At 40.7% G+C, this 9,481-nt stretch overlaps 1 pseudogene; it reads left to right on the plus strand.

Moving 5' to 3' along the window:
• Positions 1-6,995, plus strand: part of LOC108514279 (protein NipSnap homolog 1 pseudogene) — an 11,874-nt pseudogene extending 4,879 nt beyond the window's left edge.
• Positions 6,996-9,481: the final 2,486 nt, after the last annotated feature.

Genomic DNA, 9,481 nt, shown 5'->3' on the forward strand with positions numbered 1-9,481 from the left:
GCACACAAAAAATATTTAAAGGAATAATGGTCACAAAATGCCCAAATTTGATGAAGACTATAAACTCACCACGCCCGGCCTGTAATCCCAGCACTTTGGGAGGCTGAGACAGGCGGATCGCGAGGTCAGGAGATCGAGACCATCCTGGCTAACACGGCGAAACCCCGTCTCTACTAAAAAATACAAAAAACTAGCCGGGCGAGGTGGCGGCGCCTGTAGTCCCAGCTACTCTGGAGGCTGAGGCAGGAGAATGGCGTAAACCCGGGAGGCGGAGCTTGCAGTGAGCTGAGATCTGGCCACTGCACTCCAGCCTGGGTGACAGAGCGAGACTCCGTCTCAAAACAAAACAAAACAAAACAAAACAAAAAAAAAAAAAAACAAAAAAAAACAAAAAACACAAAACAAACAAACAAAAAGACTATAAACTCACATCCAAGAACCTCAATAAATCCTAAGAGCAAGAAGCCTAAAGAACACTACACCAAGGTACATCATAATTGAATTGCTAAAAATCAGTGATAAAGATAGAATCTTAAAAGCAACTACAGAGAAAGATGTTACTATACCAGAACAAAGATAAGGATGTCAGTAGACTTGCCAGAAACAATGCAAACAAGGGGACAATAGAGAAATATCTTTAAAATACTGAAAAATACTGTCTACTAGAATTCTATACTCAACAGACATGTCTTTCAAAATCAAAGTCTAAAAAAAATCATCACCAACAGACCCATATGCTAAGAAATGTTAGAAGAAGTCTTCTGGACAGAAGGAAAATGATATCACATGAAAATCTGTATCTGCATGAAAGAATAAAGAGCACTAGAAATAGTAACTACATATACAAGTATAGGACATTTTCATATCATTTAAATCTTAAAGATAATGTCTGTGTAATTGAAAATAATAACAATGTACTGCACGGTTTGTAACATATGCAAACGGAACACAAAAGTTGTGTGGGGATAAATGGAAGTATGCTATCGTAAGGTTCCCATACCATACTTAAAATGGTATCATATCACTTGTAAGTAGACTATGACAGGTTAAACATATATATATTATAAACCCTAATGCAATGATTAACAAAACAAAAAGTGACGATTTATAAACCAATAAAGGAGACAACATCATAAAACATACTTGCTTAATCCAAATGAAGGGAGAAAAAGAGAAAAAAAAAGGGACAAATGGAAAACAAATAGTAAGATGACAGGTTCAAAGCTGGCCATAATAATAATCACATTAAATGTAAATGGGCTAAACATCCGAATTATAAAAACATTTCAGACTGAATAAAAAACATGGCCTAATTACACACAGCCCACAAAAAACACAACTTAAAAATAAAATACACAAGTAGATTTAAAATAAAAGAATGGAAAAATATACACCATGCTAACACTAATTAAATGAAAACTTATGTGTTTATATTAAATTTCAGACCCAAAACAAATTACTAGGGTTTTTTTTTTAAGAAGATGATTTTGTAATGGGAAAAGGATCAATTCATCAAGAGAACATAATAATCCTAAAATTTTATGAATCTAATAAGAGTCTCAAAATACTCGAAGCAAAAACTGAGGTAATTTCATGGAAAAAATAGACAAATCCACAATCTTAGGTATTTCAATTCTCACTTCTCAATAACTGATAGAAAAATTAAGTAAATCAATAAAGATATAGAAGTTTTGAACACTATGAGCCAATTTGACGAAATTCACATTTAGTGAATTACTTTTGTGAGTGCAAAAGTAGTTGTGGCTTTTGCATTTTTGGAATTTGCTGTTTGTTATTGGAATACATTTTTAAATAAATGTGGTTATGTTATACATCACTTTAATGGGCATTTCTTGTTTTTTTTCTAATGACTTATTACTTGCTGTTTATTCTGTTTATTTTATGCTTATTTTAGACTATGGAAATGACGTTAGACAAAAAGGAACTTCAAGCGATTTTCTTATTTGAGTTCAAAATGGGTAGTAAAGCAGCGGAGCCAACTCGCAACATCAATAATACATTTGGCCCAGGAACTGCTAACAAATGTGCAGTGCGGTGGTGGATCAAGAAGTTTTGCAAAGGAGACAAGAGCCTTGAAGATGAAGAGTGTAGTGGCTTGCCATCAGAAGTCGACAACAACCAGTTGAGGGCAATCATCGAAGCTGATCCTCTCACAGCTACACAAAAAGTTGCCAAAGAACTCAACGTTGACCATTCTATGGTCGTTTGGCATTTGAAGCACATTGGAAAGGTGAAAAAGCTCGATCAGCTCGTGAGCTGAGCAAAAATTTAAAAAAAAATCATGATTTTGAAGTGTCATCTTCTCTTATTCTGTGCAACAACAATGAACCGTTTCTCGGTCAGATTGTGATGTGTGATTAAAAGTGGATTTTATATGACAACTGGCAATGACCAGCTCAGTGGTTGGACTTAGAAGAAGCTCCAAAGCACTTCGAAAAGCCAAACCTGCACACAAAAAAAGTCATGGTCACTGTTTGATGGTCTGTTGCCAGTCTGAGCCACCACAGCTTTCTGAATACCAGCAAAACCATTACATCTGAGAAGAATGTTCAACATATCGGTGAGATGCACCGAAAACTGCAAGGCCTGTAGCCAGCACTGGTCAGCAGAAAGTGCCCAATTCTTCTCTATGACAACATCTGACTACTCGTTACACGAACAACATTTCAAAAGTTGAAAAAATTGGGCTGCAGAGTTTTACCTCATCTGTCAAATTCACCTGACCTCTTGCCAATTGACCACCACCTTTTCAAGCATCTTGACAACTTTTTGCAGGGAAAAGGCTTCCACAACCAGCAGGATGCAGAAAATGCTTTCCACGAGTTCGTTTCAATCCTGAAGCAAGGATTTTTACACTACAGGAATAAACAAGCTTATTTCTCATTGACAAAAACGAGTTGCTTGTAATGGTTCCTATTTTGACTAACAAAGATGTGTTTCATGTGGGTTTCATACCAGGGATGGAGGGATGGTTTAACATCCGTGATGGTTAATATTGAGTGTCAACTTGATTGGATTGAAGGATGCAAAGTATTGTTCCTGGGTGTGCCTGTGAAGGTGTTGCCAAAGGAGATTAACATTTGAGTCAGTGGACTGGGAGAGGTAGACTTACCCTCAATTTGGGTGAGCATCATCTAATCAGATGCCAGTGCAGCTAGGATAAAAGCAGGCAGAGAAATGTGAAAGGATTGAGTCTTCTGGCCTACATCTTTCTCCCGTGCTGGATGCTTCCTGCCCGCTAATATCAGACTCCAAGTTCTTCAGCTTTGAGACTCTTGGACCTTTGCTGAGACTGAAGGCTGCACTGTCGGTTTCCCTACTTTTGAGGTTTTGGGACTCGAACTGGCTTCCTTGCTCCTCACCTTGCAGATGGCCTATTGTGGGACCTCACCTTATGATTGTGTGAGCCAATACTCCTTAATAAACTTCCCTTTATATATACATCTGTCTTACTAGTTCTGCCCCTCTAGAGAACCCTGACTGATCCAACATCCACAAGTCAGTAAATGTGATACATCACACAAACAGAATTTAAAACAAAAAATCACATGATCATCTCAATAGATGCAGAAAAAGCGTTTGACAAAATCCAGCACCACTTTATGATTGACATCCTTAGCAAAATCAGCATAGAAGAGACATACCTTAAGGTAATAAAAGCCATCTATGGCAAACTCACAGTCAACATTACACTAAATAAGGAAAAGTTGAAAGCATTCCTCCTGAGAACTGGAGGAAGACAAGAATGTTCACTTTTACAACTTCCATTCAACATAGTAATGGAAGTCCAAGCCAGAGCAATCAGACAGGAGAGAAAAATAAAAGACATCCAAATTGATAAAGAGGAAGTCAAACTGTTGCTGTTTGCTGATGATACGATCGTATACCTAGAAAAACCCTAAAGACTCATCAAAAAGCTCCTAGAACTAGTAAATGAATTCAGCAAAGTTTCAGGCTACAAAATCAATGTAAACAAATCATTATACACAAATCGTGTACACATTGTACACAAATATAGCTCTGCTATATTCCAACAGTGACCAAGCTGAGAATCAAATAAAGAACTCAACCCCTTTCACAATAGTTGCAAAAAAGAAAATACTTAGGAATATACTTAATGAAAGACATGAAAGACTTCTACAAGGCAAACTACAAAACATTGCTGAAAGAAATCATAGATGACACAAACAAATGGAAACATCTCATGCTCATAGATGGGTAGAATCAATATTGTGAAAACAACCATACTGTCAAAAGCAATCTACAAATTCCATGCAATTCCCAACAAAATACCATCATCATTCTTCACAAAACTAGAAAAAAAAATCCTAATATTCATATGGAACCAAAAAAGAGCCCACATAACCAAAGCAAGACTAAGCAAAAAGAACAAATCTGGAGGCATCACATTACCTGACTTCAAACTATACTATAAGGCCATAGTCACCAAAACAGCATGGTACTGGTATGAAAATAGGCACATAGACCAATGGAACAGAATACAGAACCCAGAAAAAAAGCCAAATGATCTTTGACAAAGCAAACAAAAATATACAGTGGGGAAAGGACACCTTATGCAACAAATGGTGCTGGGATAATTGGCAAGCCACATGTAGAAGAATGAAACTGGATCCTCATCTCTCACCTTATACAAAAATCAACTCGAGATGGATTAAGGGCTTACATCTAAGACCTGAAACCATAAAGATTTTAGAAGATAACATCAGAAAAGCTCTTCTAGACATTGACTTAGGCAAAGACTTCATGACCAATAACCCAAAAGCAAATGCAACAAAAACAAAGATAAATAGATGGGGCTTAATTAAATTAAAAAGCTTCTGCACAGCAAAAGGAATAATCACCAGAGTTAACAGACAACTCACAGAGTGGGAGAAAATCTTCACAATCTATACATCTGGCAAAGGACTAATATTCAGAATCTACAATGAACTCAAACAAATCAGCAAGAAAAAAACGAACAATTGCATCAAAAAGTGGGCTAGGGACATGAATAGACAATTCTCAAAAGAAGATACACAAATGGCCAACAAGCATATGGAAAAATTCTCAACATCACTAATTATAATGGAAGTGCAAGTCAAAACCACAATGTGATACCACCTCATTCCTGCAAGGATGGCCATAATAAAAAATTTAAAAAGTAATAGATGTTGGTGTGGATGTTGTGAAAAGGGGGGACTTTTACATTGTTGGTGGGAATGTAAACTAGTACAACCACTATGAAAAACAGTGTGGAGATTCCTTAAAGAACTGAAAGTAGACCCACCATTTGATCCAGCCATCCCACTACTGGGTATCTACCCAGAGGAAAAAAAGTCATTATATGAAAAAGAAACTTGCACACACATGTTTATAGCGGCACAATTTGCAATTGCAAAAATGTGGAACCAACTCAAATGCCCATCAGTCAACAAGTGGATAAACAAACTGTGATATATATATACAATGGAATACTAGGAATACTACTTAGCCATAAAAACGAATGAATTAATGGCATTCACAGCAACCTGAATGGAATTGGAGACTATTATTTTAAGTGAAGTAACTCAGGAATGGAAAACCAAACATTGTGTGTTCTCACTGATATGTGGGAGCTAAGCTAGGAGGACACAAAGGCATAAGAATGATACATTGGACTCTGGGGACTCAGGTGAAAGGGTGGAGGGTGGTGAGGGACAAAAGACTACACATTAGGTACAGTGTACACTGCTTGGGTGATGGGTGCACCAAAATCTCAGAAATCACCACTAAATAACTTATTCATGTAACCAAACACCACTGGTTCCCCCAAAACCTATTGAAATAAAAAATTAAAAGTTAAAAAAAAATGTGTTTGAACCTAGTTATAACGATTTTAAGTTCATGGACCAAAGCCGCAATGACTTTGGTACCAACCTAGTGCAACTCCACCTAGTGAGAGCAGAATATACATTTTCTTCAAACACACCATGAGGTCTTCCTGCAAACTTCCCTGATCCAACACGGCTTCGTGGCTGCACAGCATCTCTGCAGTGTCACAGTGGCTACCGGAAGGCCAAGGCCTGTCCTGGGGATGTTGCAGCTGTGGCTGCGGCTGTGGTGCTTTTCCATTCAAGGGCAATGAAGGCTACTGGTTCTGCTCCCTCTCTGTTCACAAAGTGGATCCCTGGAAGGATGCTCACTCCACCCTGCTGTCCAAGAAGGAGACCAGCAACCTCTACAAGATCCAGTTTCACAGTGAGAAGCCCGAGTGCCCAGATGCCTATAGTAGGCACCGATGGAGGCAGCACTGCTCATGCTGCACCAGGATGAGGACCACCTCTGGTCCTCATGGGCAACTGGAACATGCGCTGTGGGGAGCAGGACTAGGCACTGCACCTGTGGAGGTTCTCAGGTTGCTACCCAGCCCTTATGGACTGCATGACAAGGAGTACCTGGAGGTCCGGGAGTGCAGTCGGATGCTGTTGTCCAGGAGACACCAATTGCTCCTTGAGTTCAACTTCTGGAATGAGCCACAGCCCAGAGCGGGCTCCAACATCTTCAGAGCTGAGGACCTGCAAACTCAAGCCAGGAACCATGATGGAGTAGGGGAACAACTGGGCTCCTGCCAGCAGGTACCAGCAGCCAGTCCCAGCAGGAGAACCAGGAGGTGACGGTGGCTTCTCCCATATAGGAGAGCTCCACCTTGTGCATCATCTCTGGGCCAATAAAGACCCACAGTCTTGGCAGGAGACCCACAGTGCTGCCTGCAGGAAGAGGGGCTGGGATGAAATGTCTATTATAAAGTTCTCCTGGTGCAACACATGGAGTCTTGCATCAGGGTCTTCTTGAAGACCTCACCTCTCCAGTCATGCTGCCAACACTTCTACCTTCTTCCCGTTCTCCCTCGGGGCAACCCTGGATGGAGGAGCACCCCAGTCCTGCTGTCATGGTTTTCTTTTGGCTCTGAGAGGAGTCTGAGGGTCTGTGTTTAGCTCAGACAAGGGGGAACAGAAGGATGACAAATTCTGAGGACTTACAGCTCAGCTCAGCTCCTTCCTGCCTTCCCCTCCTCCCTCATTCCCCCTGCTGGAAGTAGTTCCTAATTTCTCTGAATGAAGCATAACAATCTTCTAGGCCTGCTTACATCTTTTCCTAAGATTTCTCAGTCCCCAGCTATTACCACAGAAACCCTCGGTTTAGCTGAATTGCACAAAAGGAAGTATGTCTAGTGGTTAGAGGTGGAATGGGAGGGAAGGAGGTCAGGCCAGGCCAGGCCAGGTCCTCAGGAATTCCCTGATCTCCACTGGGCCACTGCCACCCACTTGCTGTTCAGTCTAAGCCAAGTGCCTCCTGATGGGGAAAATCCTGGAACTGCTAAAAAAATCCCCTTCAAATCAGCAAGGTAAGGAAGATACCCAGACATTCCACCCAAAAAGACAGGGAAAAAGGATGGGAACCAGGAAGGATTTAGGGGCAGGAGACAGACATGTAACAGAACCCAGAAGGCACAACTTAGAGAATTCAGAACTTGGGTTTGAACTGCAGAATTTGGGATTTGAAATACAGAATTGGAAGATAGAACAGAGATGACAGGCTGGGCGCGGTGGCTTACTCCTGTAATCCCAGCAATTTGGGAGGCTGAGGTGGGCAGATCACGAGGTCAGGAGTTTGAGACCAGCCTGGCCAACATGGTGAAACTCTGTCTCCACTAAAAACACAAAAATTAGCCGGGCCTGGTGGTGCGTGCCTGTAATCGCAGCTACTCAGGAGGCTGAGGCAGGAGAATCGCTTGAACCTGGGAGGCGGAGGTTGCAGTGAACCGAGATCGTGCCACTGCACTCCAGCCTGGGCAACATAGAGAGACTCTGTCTCAAAAAACAAAAAAACAAACAAAAAAACCAGAGGTGACAGAAAACCATTTGGGGAAGGGTCCTTAATACTAGACAGATGGAGAGTTACTTGTCTGCTTTTCCCTACATGTTGGGGTTGAGGACATGAATGTGTAGTTCTAGTCCTTTGCAGGGAGTCTCTCCTGCCCTCCCTCCTTCCTGCAGGCAGAAGTATAGACCAGTGTTTCCTTCATCCTGATTCCTTCTCCCCTACTTGACATTCTGTCAGGTCAATCCTTATCCTCTAGGGCCACCAACCGTGTGGACTGGGGGGTCTCCTCAGTGAAAACCATACTTTATGAACCCTTGGGATAGCTTGATTCTGCTCCTCTTCCAGGAAAGCTTATGCTGGTGTTGCTGATGGAACCAACTAGACATTTGCTATAAAAACAAAACAAACAGAAAACAAGCACAGCATATACTTTTGTCAAGATATGCCACACTCTGGCTTTTAAAACAAGACACAATAAATTTAAAGGGATTTGGTTCATGCCAAACGGACCCCAATGGATTAAATTTGACCCCAATGAATTAAATTATAAATCAATGACAAGAAGCTCTCTGAAAAAAATCCTCACATATTTAGGAACTAAATAGCATACGCTGCTGGTGGGACGTCAAATGGTACAAATACTTTGGAAAATAATTTGGCAATTTATTAATTCAACTCCTAGATATTTATCCAAGCAAAATGAAAGCATATGTCTATACAGAGACTTGCACATAAATGTTCCTAGCAGCTTTATTGGTAATAGCAAAAAAAAAACAAAAAAAAAAAAACCAAAAAAACCCAAACACCTGGTAATAGTCCAAATGCCCATCAACAGATGAACAGGTACACACTGTGGTACATCCATGTAATGGAATACTACTCAATAATAAAAAGGAATGAACTATTGATACAAGCAACAACAGGGATCAGTCTCACATTGAGTAAAAGGAGACAGACAAGAAAAATGCAAATACTTTAAAATCCATTCATAAAAAATTATAAGAAACAAAAGCTATTTGATAATGACAGAAAGTGGACCTGTAGTTGTCTGAAGAGAGGGGTGTCAGGGAGTGGCTGGAGGGAGAAATTATAAAGAGGCATGAGAAAACTTTTGGGATTGATGAATTTGTTGACATGTTGATTGTGGTGACAGTTTCCTGGGTGTGTACCGTACATACATATGTCAAATTATAGATACCTTAAGTATATGTGATTTACCGTACGTCAATTGAGCCTCTAAAAACTGTCTAAAAATGTGATGGTTCTGCCGGGCGTGGTGACTCACGCCTGTAATCCCTGCATTTTGGGAGGCCGAGGCAGGCGGATCATGAGGTCAGGAGATGGAGATCAGCCTGGCTAACATGGTGAAACCTTGTCTCTACTAAAAATACAAAAAATTCACCGGGCGAGGTGGCGGGCACCTGTAGTCCCAGCTACTCAGGAGGCTGAGGCAGGAAAATGGCATGAACCCGGGAGGCGGAGCTTGCAGTGAGCTGAGGTCATGCCACTGCACTCCAGCCCGGCAGACAGAGCAAGACTCTGTCGCAAAAAATAAATAAATAAATAAATAAATAAATAAATAAATAAATAAAATAAA

The sequence above is a fragment of the Rhinopithecus bieti genome, unplaced genomic scaffold (assembly GCF_001698545.2).
Source record: "Rhinopithecus bieti isolate Rb0 unplaced genomic scaffold, ASM169854v2 scaffold_32008, whole genome shotgun sequence".
Taxonomy (NCBI): Eukaryota; Metazoa; Chordata; class Mammalia; order Primates; family Cercopithecidae; genus Rhinopithecus; species Rhinopithecus bieti.